Raw genomic sequence first — 19,742 nt, 5'->3', positions numbered from 1 at the left:
AGCCCTTGTCAAGAAAGGCCATGTCATAAATGAAGATGACACACATTTTTGCGTATCATAATTTTAAATGTTTAAAAAAAGTATTATTTATAGATTTACTAATTTTTAAATTAAATAATACATTAAAATTCTCACAATACAAAATAAAATACCATAAATAACAAAGATAATTCATTTCACTAATATGTCATACAAATAATTATTCCAAAAGTGAGTAAATGTTATAAAAAAAAATGAACTCATTTATATACAATTGCATCATCTAGCTTACTATGTGCCAACAACTCTCTATGTGTTTACTTTTTCTTGAGTCTCGTTTCCTCCAAAGCTTCCAAATCATCTGGAGTTAGATGGATATCAGATATGGATAGTCCTTTACTAGAAATAGGCTTCACAAAGTCGCTAAGACTGTGCCTGCAAATTGCAAATCAGACATCCATCAGGTTCATATTAACTGTCTATCTATGCAAAAGTCTTATAAATGAAATAATGCCCTCTCAGCCTAAAAGATTAGAATGCCCAATGAAGTACTTATCTACCTACTTGATGGGCTATGCTGAAAATATACTTTCGACTGTAGAAGTACCAATAAGTGATTGTATCAGAAACATATAAACTTCTTAAGCCTGCCTGCTACTGCTAACAAAATAACTGTTTAGGGTTTAAGATTTTATTGTTTATAATTATACACGCGCAAGATAAGACCTATTACCATTGTTTCTCCACTTCGTGACTGATCTACAACCTAAATGTCATGTGTTGTTATTGTAGAGATGTAACTTCTAACTTTTTTTCTTTAAGGGAAGAGGAAATGGAAAATGACAGACATACAGGGAAGCCATTGTGATTGTTAGTCCTCATAATAGCGGCTACATCAGCAAATTTCACCACACGAGTGAAGTGACAAAGTTACAAACCTGTCAACTTTCACCAACAGCCTAAAGAAGGTAAATGGTCAAAACTCAAAACTCAAAACTAAAACTTGTTGTACTCATCAATGTAATTCTAATTGTAACTTGTAAGCAAAATAAAAGGAAAAAAATTACTTTTGATATGAGGAGAACAAGCATGATAAGAGGTAAGAGATTTAAATTATTTGTATCCTCCCAACATTTTCAAGTGCCCATCCTGTTTCATATCATGAAATGGAATGGAATCAAAAAGGAATGGAGTAAGAAAAGGTAATAGACTCTCTATATCGCCTTTTGAGATGCTTCTACCAAACAGTAGCATGACGGAATCGGAAACAACAGTCGTATCCAGGAGAAAAATAGAGTTCGCTTTGATCTTCTCATTAAAGACCAACCACGGGAATGGAATTCTCAAAGCCCGGGAATTAACCGAGTTCTATAGCATTAAAAAAACAAATTCAGATTAAAAAAAACTATAAGAATTTAGAAAAACAAACGTACCGAGTGTAAAAGCACCTGACCATCCGCCACGTTTTTCAGCAAGAATGAATTTTCATTATGCTGATGTCAACAAAAGCGAGTTATTATTTATAAAGAAATTGTTTAAAAACAAAAAGGAAAATGACTTTTCCTTTCTAATAACTTATGTCATCCCACTTAATCATAAATACCAAAACTGCCCCTTGCTTTTCACTCCCACATATACTCAATAGTAGAAACTCAATGAGATTGAATCCCATGAATTCATGCAATCAGGATTCCAGCATCACATAGAATCCCATGTCTTTGGACTATAGCCTCTAAAGTTAGTGTACACAAGTAAATTCCAGTAGTCCTTTACAGTTCTCAGCTCATCCACTTGTGACTTGCAACTGATCATGATTACTGACTGTAACAAAAAGAAAATTTTATATTTTTAACAAAGAGACAGAAAAAGAGAACCTTTAGCAGCATCATATCCAAGGTCGGGGTTATCTTGCTCCAATAGTTTCCCAACAACAACATCACCCTCTACTCCTGCATTCGCAGCTACTGTGTACCGGTGCCTTCACCCGGTGCCTTCACATACAAAATCAATAAACAATAAAATATCAGCAACAAAAATAGATATACAATAAAACTACACTGCTAGCTGCTTTTTATTAGGAAGATGGGGGAATTACCTTGAGAGCATTTTGAATTATTTGAACACCAATCTTCTGATCAAAATTAGCTGTAATAAGATTATCAAGCTCCTTTGAAGCATATAGAAGAGCAACACCACCACCTATATTATATTGTATATTTTTTGATATCATTATCACAATTAAAAATAAATACTTAGTAAATAGCATGTGTGGACATGATTTAATCTACCTGGCACAATTCCTTCTTCAACTGCAGTCTTTGTAGCATTTAGAGCATCAGTAACTCTATCCTTCTTCTCACCAACTTCAGCTTCACTCGCTCCGCCAATCTGACCAATCACAGCAACACATCATTTACATAACAAAATTATTTAGAAATAAAACAAAAATAAGAATCGACCCCTCAAAACGGCAGCACCACCAGAATTTTTTGCTAATCTCTCTTGGAGCTTCTCCTTATCATAATCAGAAGTGCTCAATTTAATTGATGATCTCAACTGTAGAAACACAAAATAGTACATGTTAGGAAGCTCAGGTACATAAATTAAATATATTGTTAAAAAGCTACTGTAATACCTGTTCACATCTTTCTTCAATTCCTTTTTTGTCGCCAACCCCATCAAGAATAACTGTGTCATCCTTGGATATTGTAAACCTAAATGTAAATATGTAATGTTCCAAACATTATTACCATATATTGCATACATAATCTATTTGGGCAAACTAGAGTTGTAGATGTAAAAAATAAATGCTTACCCTAAAATTGATAAAAAGGTGTGCAACTCAGGGGACTAAAACTGATAAAAAGGTGTGCAACTCACGGGCCAAAATTGTATTTTACTCTAAAAAGTCATTGAAAAAGTTAAAACAAGGGCAAAACGATAATTTTAACAAGCTTACCTCATTAATTTATTTCGCTGATTTTAGAAACGCATGCCAAATCCGTAGCCTGAAGGGGTCTTTTCTTAAAGGTCTAAAAGATTCATCCGGAAGATCAGCTTTAATATCCACAAAAATTATTTTAAGAAACTGAAGAATTTCATAAGCTTTCCCAGTTAATTTTGGTAAAGACAAGCAGTTATTTCCGATTATACCCCCATGAACTTCACACGGTTTTTTTCCAATTATACCCTCAGTCTCACACTGATGAGTTGCTAATTAGTTGAAAATGTGTAGTGGCATGAAAAACAATGGTTTCAAGTAGGTCCCACTAATTCCAAACACTCACACCGGAATATTTCCCCAAATTTCTATTCCATTTCTGCCCTTACATTTGTGGAATGAACCGATGACCTGCACTTAAGTGCAACTTGACCCACAATGTGATCATCATTTAAATCATTGGATTTGTTCCTTTGCCATTTTTTAATGTTTTCTTTCAGTTGTTTCTCTTTTGCATCATCATCTTCCAGTCATTCACGTAGAGCCTCAATTTCACCATCTGATTCATAGCAAACCCATGCACAAGAAGAGATTGTCACGATCACATCCTTCTTCACACTCACACCTGTCATAAAACAATAAAAAAAAATTATAAATAAAATTTAATTATGTTTCATTTTCTACCATTAACAGCTTCCTAACATGTAAATGGAGACAAGACTCAAACAGAGAGATGAGGCTTCATGGTACACCCTTTACCCTTCCTTATATTAGTTATGTTTAAATGCAAATAAATAAATAAATAAATAAAGCCTGGATCTACTACTTTATGAGAGAATTCATTCCCCAATGTTTCATCATTTAAATGTTCATATCTAAGAATCTTGACAGCAACATGCTCAACAAGGTACTCTCCATGGAATCTTTCAACAAACAAAATAACTGATATTAAGATACTTGTAAGAATTAGGAATGCAATTGGAAACAAACAGTGTACACGTACAAATCACCACATGATCCAGATGCAATCTTTTCTCCAATCTTCAATGATGCTCTGTCTATTTCTGCATCTCCAAAAGTTGGTCCGCTGCAAATCGAGATATAAATCGACAGGTAAGGATCAGAACAGAAATTTAAGTCAAAAACCATAAGGAATGTCAATGAGGCAATACATCGAACACATTATGTGCACTTACAAACCACAAATGGAATCATCAACAAAGAAATAGAAAGAAAGGAAAGGAGGATTCATATCAGATAATGAGAAACAATGAAGATTTGGAAGCGAATTAAAAAAACACTATATGAAGGCCAAATGAAGAACTACAAAACCATAACAAAAAAATCCACAGAAAATTGGATTGAAGAAGAGATGAAGAGATTGATCAATTACTTGAGGAAATCTTGTACCTTCTTAACTAAAATTACAATGAGGAAGGCGTGATTGGGAAGACGAGATGATGCTCTTGTGGTCGCAGTGAGGAGGAGAGAAGTGGCAGTGTAGGGAAGTGTCGAACAGGTGAAACAGAAGGAATCGTGCTCTGCTGATTTAAAGAGGAAAAAGTGCTTCACTCTCATTTATTTTCATAAAAACGTGCGCAAGCAGCGATTGGAAGAACTTGCGATATATACATATTTGATTGAACTTCCGATAACAACAAGAAGCGATTGGAAGAACTTGCGTATTCAAAATCTTATGGGAAAGTACTTGATTGTATATTTAAAAAATAAAATGACTTTTAACAAAAATTTGGAAAGACAAACCACCCAAATCAGAAAAAACTCTTACACAAATCAAACCATGTGATCTTGATAGAAAAATAAAAACTGAATACAAATTAGGGCTCACATAATCAAATCTCGAAAATGAAATCACCTTAAATAAAATGGTGGAGCAGGTATCCTTAGAGGATTTGAGTTTAGGTGACCGACGTTTGTCTCGGGGAAGGGACAAGAATCGGTAAGTGCCAAAAGGATATAGGAACGGAAGGAGGCGAGATCTAGGGTTCGAGTATGAGATGTGGAATGGTGGAGTTTCTGTTAAGTTGTGGTCACCATAGAGATGTAGAATGGAAGGAGGCGAGATCTAGGGTTCGAGTATGAGAAAGAATTATTATAGAGTCGCCGGTGATTGGATATCATCAATCGTACTCCAGACTCTCAGATCCTTGGGTTCGATGGTGAAGGCGCCAACTTAGGATTTGCAAAGAGAAGGGAAAGATAGAGTGATCGGGCGGTGGAGATGTAGAAGAAAGAACGTGCAGTAGAGGAAGGCGGGGCAAGTTCTTGAAAAAAGCCCTAAAAAGGGGAGGCGGGGTTTTTAAGTAATTGGGATTTCATTTTTCCCTCCTGAGGGAACGCGCTGCTATTAAAATTTATAAAGCGACACCCTTAAACGACACACGTTCTATTATAGGTGCCCTCCGTGTTTTTTTAGACACTAATTCCAGGGCACGCAAAAATGCGTGTTTTAAATCCTTTAAATTTTAAGAGAGATAACATTATTTTTAGGGCACCCACAAATGCGCGTCCTCTATCAGCGAGTGTCATTGTTTGCGCGTCATTAAAGGTCTTTTTTCTAGTAGTGCTCTTTTGACTAATGCGAATACAAGCCTGATTAGGAAGAAATTTTCATGAGATAATTTCATTAAGGCTTTAATTTCTCACACATAAAGTCATATGAGGTTTGGGTCAACATGCTGCAGCATGCTTCTAGGGACATCCTAACTAGTACAAAGTTGAAAGAAATGATACCTTCCGTTAAAAACATTTATAAGCATGACCTTTTCACATTCTGCTCTTGACAAAAACTAAAAACACACAAAACTTAAAGAACAAAGACAAATATTTTTGTGGTTTTTGAATTTTGCAAAAATAAAGACATAACGAAATAAAATATTTTTGGATTTTTGGATTTTTGAAAATAAAAACAAAAAAAATATTTTTGAAACCTCAGTTATCTGATGTGAGGATGCGAAGCCTCTTAATGAACAGTAACTTCTGAATGGTTTTGTCTCAGAGCTACTGAATGGACCTTTCATTCTTGTGTTATCGATTTTGAAACTGAATTCACATCAATCATTCCCAAACCTGCTAAGATTCTTACAAAAGATTTTTCATCAAGAGGTGTAGTAAAAATATCAGCAAGTTGTTCAGTGGTTTTAACAAAATGTAATTCAATATTCTCATCTTCCACATGATCTTTGATAAAATGATATCTAAGAGAAATGTGTTTTGTCTTTGAATGTTGTACTGGATTATGACAAATGCGAATTGCACTTTGAGAATCACAATACAATGGAATCTTTTTCATGTTTATCGCATAATCCCGAAGTTGAGTTTGAATCCAAATGATTTGTGAAGTGCAAGCAGCAGCTAAAATATATTCAGTCTCAGTAGTTGATATAGCAACACAAGTTTGCTTCTTTGACTGCCAAATCAAAAAAGTGGTCAACTGATCCTTGTTTAAATTTAGATTGTTTAAAAAAAGTGGAAAGTGTTGCGTACTAGGCTCTTGGTGATGGTTTTAACCCATAAACTGCTTTGTCTAAGATGTAAACATGATCAGGATGTTCTTCATTTACAAATCCTGGTGGTTGTTCAACATAGACTGTTTCTTCTAGTTCTCCATTTAAGAATGCACACTTAACATCCATTTGAAAAACATCAAAGTCCTTGTGAGCTGCATAAGCTAAAAATATGCGAACTGCTTCGAGTCTTACAACATGTGCAAATGTTTCTTTATAGTCTATCCCTTCTTGTTGCGAATATCCTTTAACAACCAGTCTAGCTTTATTTCGAATAATGTTGCCATCTTTGTCGGTTTTATTTTAAAAAAATCCATTTTAATCCGACAATTGAAACATCAGAAGGTTTAGGAATTAATCTCCAAACCTTATTTCGTTCAAATTCAGCCAGTTCAGATTGCATAGCAACAACCCAATCTGAGTGTTCCATAGCATTCTTTACTGTCTTTGGCTCTATTTTCGAAATAAAATCATTAAACATACACAACTCTTGGTTCGCATTCAGTACCTCATTGTTCGCACGAATTTGAGCTCTTATCAACACACCATCTTGTGGATTCCCAAGCACCTGTTCTTTGGGATGATTCCTTGTCCATTTCTCAAGTGGCGGAAAATCAGGATTAAATTCCAATGGTGCATCTTCATACAAATCTTCATTTTCGGATCCTGCAACAGACAAATTATCATTTAACTCATGAAATTCATCATTTTTATCAAGATTAATTGTCTCTGTTGCATCATGCTACCCCTCAACATGATGTTCATCCTGATGCTCCCCCTCAAAATGATGTTCCTGTTGAAATTGCGAATGCTCCCCCTCAACTTGATAATTCATATTTTCATTCTCCCCCTCGAAAGTTTGCCCTCTGTGTGCATTGGTGATCGTATGCCCCCCTCCATACGAACTTCGGGCACACTTTCGCAAGATATTGATGTTGTAGTTATTGTTGAATCATCAATATGTTTTGAGGATTATGATGTTTGATTATCAGGAGCATGAACTTCCGCATCAATTGCCCTATCAGGAGTTCCAAAAATTAAGTCATAATCAAAATCATTGATATCTGAATTTTCAATTTGAGTATCTGAATCAACAAGAATTGATTTATGTTCAAATTTACTATCTGTTTGTTTAATATAGTAATCATCAAAGGTTAAGTTGAAAGTTTCTTCAACTTTTCTTGTTCGCTTGTTCAACACTTTGTATGCAACTGAATTTTGCGAATATCCTAAGAATATGCCTTCATCAGCTTTAGCTTGGAACTTGGTCAAATTATATTTTAGATTCATTATAAAACACCTGCAACCAAAAACATGAAAAAATTTTACATTAGATTTTCGATTGTTGAGTATTTAATATGGAGTAATATTGAATCTTTGATGAATGAATGATCGATTCTGAGTAAAACATGCAGTCGAGACAGCTTCAGCCCAAAGATATTGAGGTAAGTTCGCATATGTTAACATGGTTCTGGCAGCTTCACATAAAGACCTATTTCTTCTTTCAACAACACCATTTTGTTGTGGAGTATATGGTGATGAGAAATTATGCGAAATGCCTTTTCCTGTGAGAAAGGAATCCAATGTTTGATTTTTAAACTCAGAACCATTGTCACTTTTAATTTTGCGAACACTCTTCTTAAGAATCATCTCAATCTTTTTGATAAAATCAATCATTGTTTGAGCAACTTCAGATTTTAACCTGAGAAAAAATACCCATGTGAATCGAGAAAAATCATCAACAATAACTCAAATGTACCGCTTTTTATTGATTGTTGCAACAGTGGACGGTCCACATAAGTCAATGTGAAGAAGTTCCAATGGCTCCACAATCTTTGAATCTATCACAATTGGATGACCTTTTCTATGTTGTTTTCCTTGTTCACAAGCTGCACACAAAGTATCATTGTCAAATTTTAGTGTTGGTAAACCTCAAACCAAATCTTCACTGACAAGTTTATTAATATTTTGAAAATTCAAATGTGACAATCTTCTATGACAGATCCAACTAACATCATTAGACGCCTTTGATAGTAAACAGACAGCAGGTTTGCCCACAATTGGTTTGATGTCTAGTGTAAACATGTCGCCATATCTTTTGGATTTGAGAAGTACTTCATTTGTCTTCGCATTTGAAATGATACTTCCATCTTCATTAAACACAACCTGATTTCTAGTACCCACGACAAGTTGTGAAACACTGATCAAGTTATGTTGAAGACCTTCAACATAAGCAACCCTGTTAACTGTGATTTGTCCATTTGTGACTTTTCCATATCCTTTCACTTGACATTTGTGATTATTTCAAAATTTGACTACTCCTGCATTCTCCAAGCTTCTATAATCTCGCAAGTTTTCCTTTCTTCCAGTCATGTGAGGAGAGCAACAACTATCAATATACCATTTCGCATCATAGTGCTCGTCACATATCACCTGCATTTTTTGAAAAAATTTAGGAACCCAAAACTTATTGGGTCCATCATTAGTAGTTTTGAACAAATTCCTTGAATTTAAAAACCATGTTTTCACTTTATCTGAGACACTTTCCATTATATCAACATCATCAGATCTAGATATTGAAATATAGTTATTCAACAATTTTGGATTTCCATTGACTTCCATCTCATCCTTCACAACATTCTCAACTTTCATAACTGGTTTCCATTTTTGTACCGGAACTTGCGAATCATGAGATAATGAACTACCAGTAGTAGACTTATTAACGAATTTGTCAAATGCAGTCTTTATCTGTTGCTCTGAAAACTTCCCATTTTGATATTATTTTCCCTTCCCTTCAAGCCAATTGTTGGTCGTATATACATCTGACTTTCCTTTTGTATACGAAACGTTGGTTGGTTTAGACATTGAAGGATTTGGAAAATTTGGTTGTGTAGGTGAAAATTTTGGTTTTGTTTGAGTTTTGACTTTAAAAGTTGATGAATTATTCGTAAATTTGCCAACATTGTGAAACTTATGATCATTCAAAAATCTTTGCGAAGTCTCAAATTTTCTAATGTTGTCATATTTGTGAACAAATTTATCATTATTTTTCATTGGAATTTGGTCAACAAAATGTATTGATTTTTGAAAAATTGTATCCTTTTCAAATTTTGATGATTGTTTCTTTGAAATTTTTTCTTTTTCAACTTTTGGTTTATCATTAGTCACCACTTGCCAAAAGATTGCTTTTCTTCCTTTCCTTTTTGAAACATTATTTTTTGTTGAATACTTTCCAACCATCAATTTAAATTCATGAGAATTTAGTTTCACTTCCATCTTTGGTTTTCCATCTTTTTCAAAAACTTTGTTTTCTTTTTTTTGTTTAACCACCTATTTTTGTGATGATTTTTGACCTTCAAAAACATAAGAATTTTGAGTCAAATTGTTTTCTACTGTATTTTGATTTGCAAAGAAACCTTCAGTAGTTGACCTTTGATTATCAATTTCAACCATTTTGTTGAATTCAGGTTTTATTTTCTCAACATTTCCAGTTGTGACAAAGACTTGATTTGGAAAAATTGTGTTATCTGTACACGTAAAATTTGGATAAACCACAGTGTTAGTTTCCAAGTAACGTGCACCTTTGTCATTAAGAATTTTGTCAAATTCTTTTGTATCTCCAAACACATGATTAACAACAATTCGTTGAGATGTTTCATGTGAATCCTTCACTTCTTCTTTGTCTTCATCAGTGTCATCAGTCTTCCAGCTTTCAACTTCCACATTATCAAAGTGACAATGTTGCGAAGTAAAGGGTTTATCATTTTCATCCTTTACTATTGAATCAACTATAATTTCTTTACCTTTGACCTTAGATGTGATATTAATGATTGACAATTTAGAACAATCGATCTCTTCTTCCTCTTCAATCTCACTGATTTCACTCACATTATCTGAATTGTCATTGATATCAGCATAATTGAGTTGAGAATCAAGAGTTGAATTTTCAATTTTCTTTAAGATTTTTACTTGTTCATTCTTTGTCAAACTTTCATTGACAATATCAACCAACTCATCAGCATTCAAAAATTCATCAATTTTGACAATACCATATGCGAATCTATCATCAGGTATTTTGTCAAGATGAGCAATTGTGTTTTCGCAATGATAAGAAACAACATCAACTTTTTCGCGTTCATATTCAAGAAAAGGTAAAAGTTTCCTATGTTGTTCTTTGCATTTACCTCTGTTGCTAACAGCCGGGTTTAGGAATAGTCAGTCCCTTAAGTATACCTGTAATGGTATCAACCGAAAACATCCGTAGATGTTCATTTACCTCTGTAGCTAACAGTGGTTCTAGGAACGGTTAGTCCCACAAAGTATCCTTTGCTACTAGGATATAAAGTCCAATCTATCTCATCGATGATGTGTTTGTATCACAAGGTAAAGATAGAAGGGAGAACTATATAACAGTATCTAGACATATAACATGTAATAGTAATTTGCCATATAATGTCTATCTAAAAGTATTCATGTATAAGTATTCATGTAAGAGTATTCATGTAAACGTACTCATATAAGCGTATCTATGTAAGAGTATCCCTATAAATATATCCATGTAAGAGGAATCTCTGTAAGAGTATCCCTTCATATAGCAGGTAGTCTAGACTCATGAATGAACTGACTCTGGTGTAATTTCTTGTAATAGGAATAATGTTTTGTATCCCCTAAACTATTCCTATAATAGTTTACTAGAATGTAATTGATGAGTGTCCAAGTAGATTTATACACCCTTGCTACCCAAGAGCGTCAGAACAGAATTAACTGATGGAACATTTATGACTATATATGTACACATGATACATAACTAATATTTAAACGACCTTCGGACGGGTACCCGATATCCCACCAGACCACATCCAAATCGAGGAAAAGGAAATAGGGTGGATAGCCTTCCTAAGTCTTTTAAACATTTCTTATATAACTATACATATAGAGGCATGCAATTTATAATATAAGAACATAAAATAAGTTTTGTAAAACCGTTGAAAAGTATAATAAAGAATTTGTGACTTGATGTCAGCTTATAAAACGATTGAAAGTATTTTGTTTGATAAGACAGTTTAAGTACACGGAAAACCACTGTTTGAAAACACCTTTGGAAACGAGTTTGAAAGGAAGCTTACAGTGTGTAAGACAGTTTGATAAAGAGCTTTAATCATGTAAAAACGTTTAAGAAAGTCATTTGAAGTAATATGTTTAGTAAAACTGTTAAACTTGTAGTAAATCCATTTGTATACTAGTTATAAATCTCATGTGATTGATTTATTAACAACAAGTATCCCAAAATATTGATGTTTTTCGTGCCAAAATAATCGTATGTTTGTAGTACCAAAGATGGACACATATACATACAGTATAAGCAGAGGGTTTGATTTATATATATAACAACACTTTTCATTTCAAAAGTTATGATGTTATCGTGATATATTTTTCATACGGAAGTTTTCCCTATAATAGTTATAAATCACATATGATTCCGTTGATAAAAAAAAAAAACGTATAATGAACTTTATTATATAACACACGACAATAATCGAGTATTTAACTTGTATTCCCCCCCCCCCCCCCCCCCCCCCCCCCTTAAAAGCATATAAAAGTATTTATAAAAAATTTAAAAGTGTAGTTTATAGGGGTATGAACTCACTTGATTGATTGAAGAAAGCGTGACGAAAACCAAGCAGAACTTCTACTCGAGAAAGCGGATCTCTCGAGATTCTCGGGAAATCTCGGGAGTGTAAAACTTTCTTCCCACCTTGGATATGAAAACCGGGCCTTTGGGATGATTCCGAGGGTTGAAACGCAGAGCTTCGGCGCGAGAAAGGAAGGAAATTAGCAATTTTGGCCGGCACCCTCGCATCTCTATTTATAGGGGTCTGAGAGGTCTCGTTACGCGGGGCGTACTAGAGTATGCGCTGCGTACTCATGCGTCATGCATGAGCGCATCCTCGGTCGAAACATTGGAGCGACGTGGACGAACCGGAGCCTAGCATCCGAGTACGCTGGGCGTACGACGGTACGTTGGGCGTACGAGGGATCCGACCGCTGACTCGTTCTTCGGATAATACCTGGTTTTAATTAAATTTATATTTTAATTAATTAGAAAACTTCAAAAATTCATATCTTTCTCATACGAACTCCGTTTTTGACGTTCTTTATATCCACACAAAGGTGAGACTACGATCTACAACTTTCGTTTAGACTCCGTCGGCTAGTTTTGAATTTATTTTTAATATTATATTTTTAATAGGCCGAGACATGATAAGTCCGTTAAAATTCCATAACTTCTTCATCCGACGCCCGTTTTCGTCAGACTTTTTACCGTTGCGCTAGTATTGTTGAGCCCTTCGATTCTCATTTAGATTGTGTCGGCCAAAAGTCTCTCGATCTCTATTTCAAGTTTTTAGCTGTTTACTGCTATATCTGTAACTTAGAAAAATCACAACTTCTTCATACGAAGTCAGATTTGGACGTTCTTTTTATGTACGTTTACGTTTTGGTGATATCTAAAACTTTCATTTAGATACCTAAGGCCAAAAACTATTGTATTGAAACTTCGCATTTTACGTCTATCAATATTGCCGGTTTTGCCGAGAATCTTCGGTTGGTCATAACTTCTTCGTTATAACTCGGATTTTAGGGTTCTTTATATGTATGAAAACCTTGACACGATTCCTACTACTTTATTTACCCCAAATAAGATTCTAGGAAAGTTCAATTTTTATCTATATTTGACTGGTGTTGCATTTCATTGTCTCGAAATATCGGGTTGTCACAAAAATAGACAATTAAATATATTGGTTTTATTGTGTAAATCATTCATTCTTATATATGTGGGCTTGTGATCCAAGATTCCTTATGTTGCACTAAGTCCATGGGGTGACCCATGGATACTCCATGGAGGTTAAAATCCATGGAGCATAAGGAATGGGTAAAGTTATGAGTTACGTGGTGTAACCTAATAGCCACCATATAAAAGAATCCCATGGCTCAAGAAATTGGCCACTATGTGTGAGAATGAAGGGCTAGCCGATTTAATGAAGTGTGTATGTTCTCTCAAGTCATTCCATGTGCATTTGGTGTTGTGTGAACCATTTGAGGTGTCACACGTGGGGCACTAGGCACTCAAGCTTCATGAAGACATTCTACATCAAAGAGGTATGTAATTCTAACTCCATATATTCATATGAATCAATGTTATTATGCTATTTAGGATGAATACCTTGGAAAGTTCATATTTGCATGTATAATAGAGAAAACATAGATCCAAGGTATTTAGGGTTGAATGTACACTTAGGAGTGTTAGAATGCTCAAAATCCAACAGTGCTATCAGAGCCTAGGCTTGTTTTCAATTATACTTGATGCAAAGTGCTGAAAAAATCAATTTTCTGGCTTTCTGGGCACTGGACTCGACGAGTCCACTGATGAACTCTCCGAGTCCATGAAGAAAATCATCCTACTTTTCGAGTAGGTGATACACTCGACGAGTAGGAGCCCCAGACAACATATTTTCGAGTTTTTTGGCTAGAAATGGACTAGGAGCATTACCCTAAGCTGTTTTTGGACTTATAAACTTGTTTTTGATATGGTAATGTTCATGCTAATCCAATTTCAAATATAATTTTCAATAGATTCATTTTGTATTAGTTTAGTGATTAGGCTAATTACATGAAAATTTTGATTTGAATTATCTTGTTCTTATGAGTTGCTTAGATTAATCAAAAAAGTTAATTGATTATGTGTTTTCAATCCACTTTAATCTAAGAGTTGATTCTAAAATGTGTTTTTGTAACTTGTCCTCAAGTTATATAAGAAGTCACATTTTGAGTTTCATAAAACTCATAAAAGTTGGCAATGGTTACAAAAAATGAAGACTCTTGTCATCAAGTTATGGAGGTTCAAGAGTCACTTCATTAAGTAATAAAATGTGTAACCTTAATTAATTCAATAAGTTACAAAATAAAGAAAAGGTACATTCTTTTATTAGTTTAAAGTCTTCCATAACATTTCCTCAAGTTATGGAACTTGAAGAGTCTTTTATTTAAAACTACTTAAAACACATAAGTTATGAAATTAATTAGTTTTGAATAGCTTCAAAACTTGCCCTCAATTTTTGGAATCTGAAAAGTTTTCACTTATGAATACTTTAATTCCAAGTTAGCCCTTAGAATTTTAAAAGTTAAAATTCAACCCTTATACTTTATAATATTATAAGTTTATATATATATATATATATATATATATATATATATATATATATATATATATATATATATATATATATATATATATATATAAGAGCAAGTCAGTCTTAATGGGTGTCCACTCTCAGCCACCGCTTTCTTGACTGGTGGAGGGTCGTAAGCCGAACAGGTAGGACAAGGACTATAATTCTCCCTTCATTAAAAGTATTAATGATAAATACTAAGTAACTAAAACATTTATAAATACCCAATCTTAGTTACTTAGGAAAAAGTGAATAAGGTACTAACCCATGAAATTACACTTTGCACTTTGCTTAAGTTGTTAGTAGAGCATGTGTAGTTAACCGGCACACTAACCTGGACTTAACAAGGTAGGAAAAAGGTAACTTAATATTTATCATAGTATCGGTGGAGAGTATTTGGTTAACCGGCACATCGATTAAGGGGTAAATATTAAGGGTACCCAATATATTTGCATGGTTACTTCAAACCTTGTTTTGTGATCATCGGCATCCCAGTCACAAAACCTGAAAGGCACACTCGAGATTGAAACATGCCATTGAAAAGTTCAATGAATCTCAAAGATCTAAGAGTTTCAAAACCAATTAAAACCTAATAATACATTTCGTTTATCTTGGTGGAAATTGGTGAATCATCATTCACCTACCTTCAAATATTTTATAGCTTGGATTACGGCATCCCTCTTCCAATTTATAAAAGTATTGTGTTGGGTCCTAGCCTTAATATTTCATATTGGGTGTTATATTAAGGACTTTAAATCAACTATCTTGAATATCTACCAAAAGATGTCTGGTGTAGACATTTATGATCTTCCCAAATCTCTTGAAACAAGCTTTCCTAAATGAAGATGATGTCCCATGGAAATCATACTTCTTTCACCTCCTCCAATTATTCTCCTTAACCCACAAGTTCAAGGTCACTTAAGCCCTATTGGCAAAGCAAGTTCTACGTGTGATCACATCTTGGAGATAGAGTCACATATTGACAAGCCGAGAGAGTTGGGTGTCAAAGTCTTGAGAAAGTTGGTGGCTCAACTACTTTCTAAGTCACATAGTGAGTTCCTTTGGGACTCATATGAAACAGACTATGACAAGACCCTTAATGATCTTATCTATTTGCTAAGATCAACTTCCTAAAACTTTATGGACATTGACCATAAAGACACTGGAAATCCAGAAAAAGCATTCTCTTCCAAATGGAAAGGGATCGGCCATAGTCAACTCGATTGACCAAATGGTAAAGAGAAAAGCTAAGTATGTGATAGTCATGCATACCATTACCAAAGGGTCCATATGCTTATATTACCAAAGGAAGGGGCATTAGTTGCGAAGCTGCCAATTTTACCTAAGGATGTTAAAGTCAATAAGTTTGACTCTACCTCAGGTAAAGTCCATTATTTAACTCTACTAAGTTTCTATTATGAGATTCTTGATACATAATGCGACTAGGTCACATGTTGATGTTTTAAGAATCAAATAAAAGTGAAGGAACTTAAAGAAACAATATGTTGAATCTGATCGCGTAGATGGATTTCTATCGCATAGTTTAAAGATCGGATTCTTAAGCTACTTCTTTGGAGTTATGAGATATTTCTTAGGAATAGATAACAACAAGTTTTCATATGGATTGTAAGGATAAGCTTTCCGCAATGTTTTTAAAAAAAATAAAAGGAAATTTTTGATTTTATTTATTTTATGTATCCTTACAATGGCGTTTATATTATTCCATTAATAGCAAGAGTGGAAATATTTAATTGATTCTTTCATTTGTGGTAATGTCTAAATTTACCAAATAAGGAAAGATCCTCATCACCCAAGTTTCAATTGGATCGGAAATTGGAATCATGCAAGTTGTATAGCATGATGAATGAAAAATTTTCGTCTTTGGAAACTTAAGACTAACTACTTGTTCACATGGATGTGTGAGTCAAGTAACGGACTAAGCGATCGAGTACACATTCTAGTACACTGATTAAGTCCACCACAAAAGATCGATAAGACTATTCTTCATGATTTACTTAAGTTCAGTAAATATGGTTATACTTACAAGTTTAAGTATAACTCTGAAACATTGGAAAAGTTTCAATGTAAGGCATAACGAATAAGAAGAGTCAAATTAGGCAGAAAGATAAAAGTTTCTCAAATCTAAAAAAATGGGAGAGTACTTTAGTATCAGTTTTTTTTATCATCTTAATGATTAAGAAATCATATCACAATTAGTTCTCTAAGGAAATCTTAGTGCATTCTTATGACTAAGAAGAGGAATCTTGAATTGTTGAAATGGTTAAATCAAGAAGATGAGTCATACTTCGTTCCAATACAAGCCTTAGAGTCATACTCCAAGATTATAACTTTAGTGACATGTCTTAGAGAAGGTTTAAAACACATGTCAAATGTAAGAGTAAAAGTTTTCTACTCTTGTACATTTGATATTGGTAAGTTGTGATGTTTTGGATAAAACAAAAACCAACTAAGGCCAATTGTGTAAAGTGTTTGTCTTGATTAGAATCCACACTATCTCTTGAATATCTTACAAGAAAGTCTTATATGTCAAGAGAACAGTGGGAGTCTTAAAGGTCTTGAAAGTCTCAAGAACTAATCAAGAATAAAACCTGAAATTCTTCACTAGCACACGACTTGAGGTTCATAACCTATAATGTTGACATATTATATGACCATTCCAATTAAAGTTGGCTTTGCATATGAGTTCTTAGGGTTCTCAATTGGTTGTACAACAACTTGGAAGCAATGGCAGGCCCTTGAGCTGCCAGGTGGCAAGAAATTAAGATTGAGTTCAGTCCATATGAGTTTGGATTTGTCATTATCCTTGTCTTGTGACTATGGTTTTAACAATTCACATAGATAAGAACAAATACACCATTAAATCTAAGTGTCATAAGGTTTCTATACGATTCATGAAAATGATGGTGAGGAAACACTTTCACTAAGTAGATTTTAGCTAGATAGCAATGGTGATATTTGCATTCTCAAATTCGTTAATGGAGCATGTGTGGTTTACCGGCACACTAACATGGACTTGTGAGAAGTGGAAAAGGTCTAAACAATCAAGACTATGATTACGACATCCCTTTTCATAGTTCTTAAAATTCTTTAGACACACCTGTAAGCTATCTAAGATAAGGTGTACGATTATGATAAAGTTTTATTAAAGCAATTTAGTATCAGAAATCAGAACTTTGGTAAGAAAGCAATAACATATTGATTTCTAGAAGTCTAGCTGATTTCTGAGTACATGTCAAAGCTAGTGGGAACATAAGTGTTATGCTAATAATCATCATGTTAGTGGGAGCATGATAATTATGATAAGTATTGCAAGTTAGCAATGTTAATTTTAGAAAACAAAAAGTTTCAATTGGGAAAAAGTTGTTTTGCTATATTTAAGGTAGAGGAAATAATACTTCATCTGAAATCTAAAAGCTTAGATTGAGGTTTTAGTCGTATTTAGTCAAGGATATATATATATATATATATATATATATATATATATATATATATATATATATATATATATATATATATATATATATATATGAATTTTATGTTGGAATGGCTCAACATAAGGAAATTCTATATATGGTTCCATTATTTGCGTTCTAAAATTCGATTATGATTACGGCATCCCGTTTCATAATATAAATTATGAGAACTTGGCAAATAGAAATGGAAATGTTATAGAAAAAGACTGGTTTAGTCTTTATGTGAGACATCATGAATCGTGTCCCATATGCTTTGAATATAGGATCGATTACATGTGCTATATTCATCCTTTCTAAAATTTTCCAAATGCCTGGGGCATTAAGAAGGGGAAAGGTCTAGAACTGGATATGACTAAAATGATTAAGCAATTGTTGAGGACAATCTAAGGCTTACCAAAGATTGGGTGCTCAAGGAAAGTTGGAAGTATAGTGATAATTCTGGAAGGACCATATTTACATAATCTGTAAGGAGGCAACTCTTGTTCAAAAGTGATAGTCAAAATGGAATCTGGAAATGTTTCAAAGTTAGAAATTATTTAATCTATGTACGATTAGGAAACTTAATGCAAGAAGGATGTTTCCAAGGAGATGATCTCCTTTGAAATGCTCTGTAATGGTTGTTGTCAAGTCTTTCTGACTTTGTGCATAATCATTACAAGATGATCTCCTTATAATCTAAAAATTTTTGGTAAATGGCATGAATTTGGAATTCTTGCATTTGCAGTAAGGATTTGGGACTGTGAAAAGAGGATCATTAGAGTTGTATTCAATTGATCTATTTCACAATGTAAAGATCATAGACAAACATAGTATGCATACTTGGTGTATGGCATGACTAGTGTTTAGAAAACATAGTGTACATGCTTGGAGCATGGGACAACTATTGTTTTAAATTCAAGAATAAAGTTGATAGCTGAAACAGTATACAATGAATAATGTGTAATTATATGATGATAAATAAAAGATGTTTTATATATGTTCATAGGTTTTGATACCATATTGGATTCAATTATTATTGTGTTTCACTTTGCATGTTTTAACTTCCTGAATAACAAGGTCATTGTTCTGGATGACTAAGTTATTCAAACCATCCATAGTCGGTCATATGTTGGAAGTAGATATGAATTAAGACTATCATGGGTTGGCTTGTAGAGGTCTAAGATGTTGGACAAAGGGTTACAACACTCATGAGTACTCATAAGTTCTTAGTATTGGATTCAACCCGTGCTTATTGGAATCACTTCATGGGTTCTATCACGAATGATCATGAGATGATAATATCTTATATTCTTCAAACCTAGAGATATGAGTTGTTACTATGAGTTGGTTGTACATTGATTGCACGAAAACACATTCGGTAACTCGATGTTATAAAACGTGCCTTTGTGTATGATTCAACAAGTAGTAGAACAAGCCATATGAGTCGAAGTTTATCCATTCCTTTTACCTTTGGGATAAAAGCGATATCTGTGGGCCCCTCGATGATTTGGTGATGACAAATGTAAGTGCTCGACCGCGCCTGGACTGATTTGATTTGTTCAATTAATCAGTCGTCATAAATCGGAAATTGGGA

The 19,742-nt window shown here is 33.8% G+C and overlaps 2 long non-coding RNA genes across 2 annotated transcripts; both read right to left on the bottom strand.

Annotated features, from left to right (window-relative positions):
- Positions 1-232: 232 nt before the first annotated feature.
- Positions 233-1,917, bottom strand: LOC145029020 (uncharacterized). The gene is made up of 4 exons (XR_013676319.1): positions 1,854-1,917; positions 1,413-1,472; positions 1,047-1,128; positions 233-414 (listed from the first exon to the last, which is right to left on the bottom strand). It is a non-coding gene; the product is annotated as an uncharacterized LOC145029020 (long non-coding RNA).
- Positions 1,918-1,925: 8 nt separating this feature from the next.
- LOC145029019 (uncharacterized) lies at positions 1,926-3,112 on the bottom strand. Its single transcript, XR_013676318.1, has 6 exons — positions 2,939-3,112; positions 2,615-2,693; positions 2,460-2,535; positions 2,268-2,367; positions 2,075-2,178; positions 1,926-1,957 (listed from the first exon to the last, which is right to left on the bottom strand). It is a non-coding gene; the product is annotated as an uncharacterized LOC145029019 (long non-coding RNA).
- Between the last annotated feature and the right edge of the window lie 16,630 nt (positions 3,113-19,742).

Source organism: Lactuca saligna, chromosome 2, assembly GCF_052625555.1.
Source record: "Lactuca saligna cultivar CGN05327 chromosome 2, ASM5262555v1, whole genome shotgun sequence".
Lineage (NCBI taxonomy): Eukaryota > Viridiplantae > Streptophyta > Magnoliopsida > Asterales > Asteraceae > Lactuca > Lactuca saligna.
This window is presented reverse-complemented; position numbering and strand designations above follow the sequence as displayed.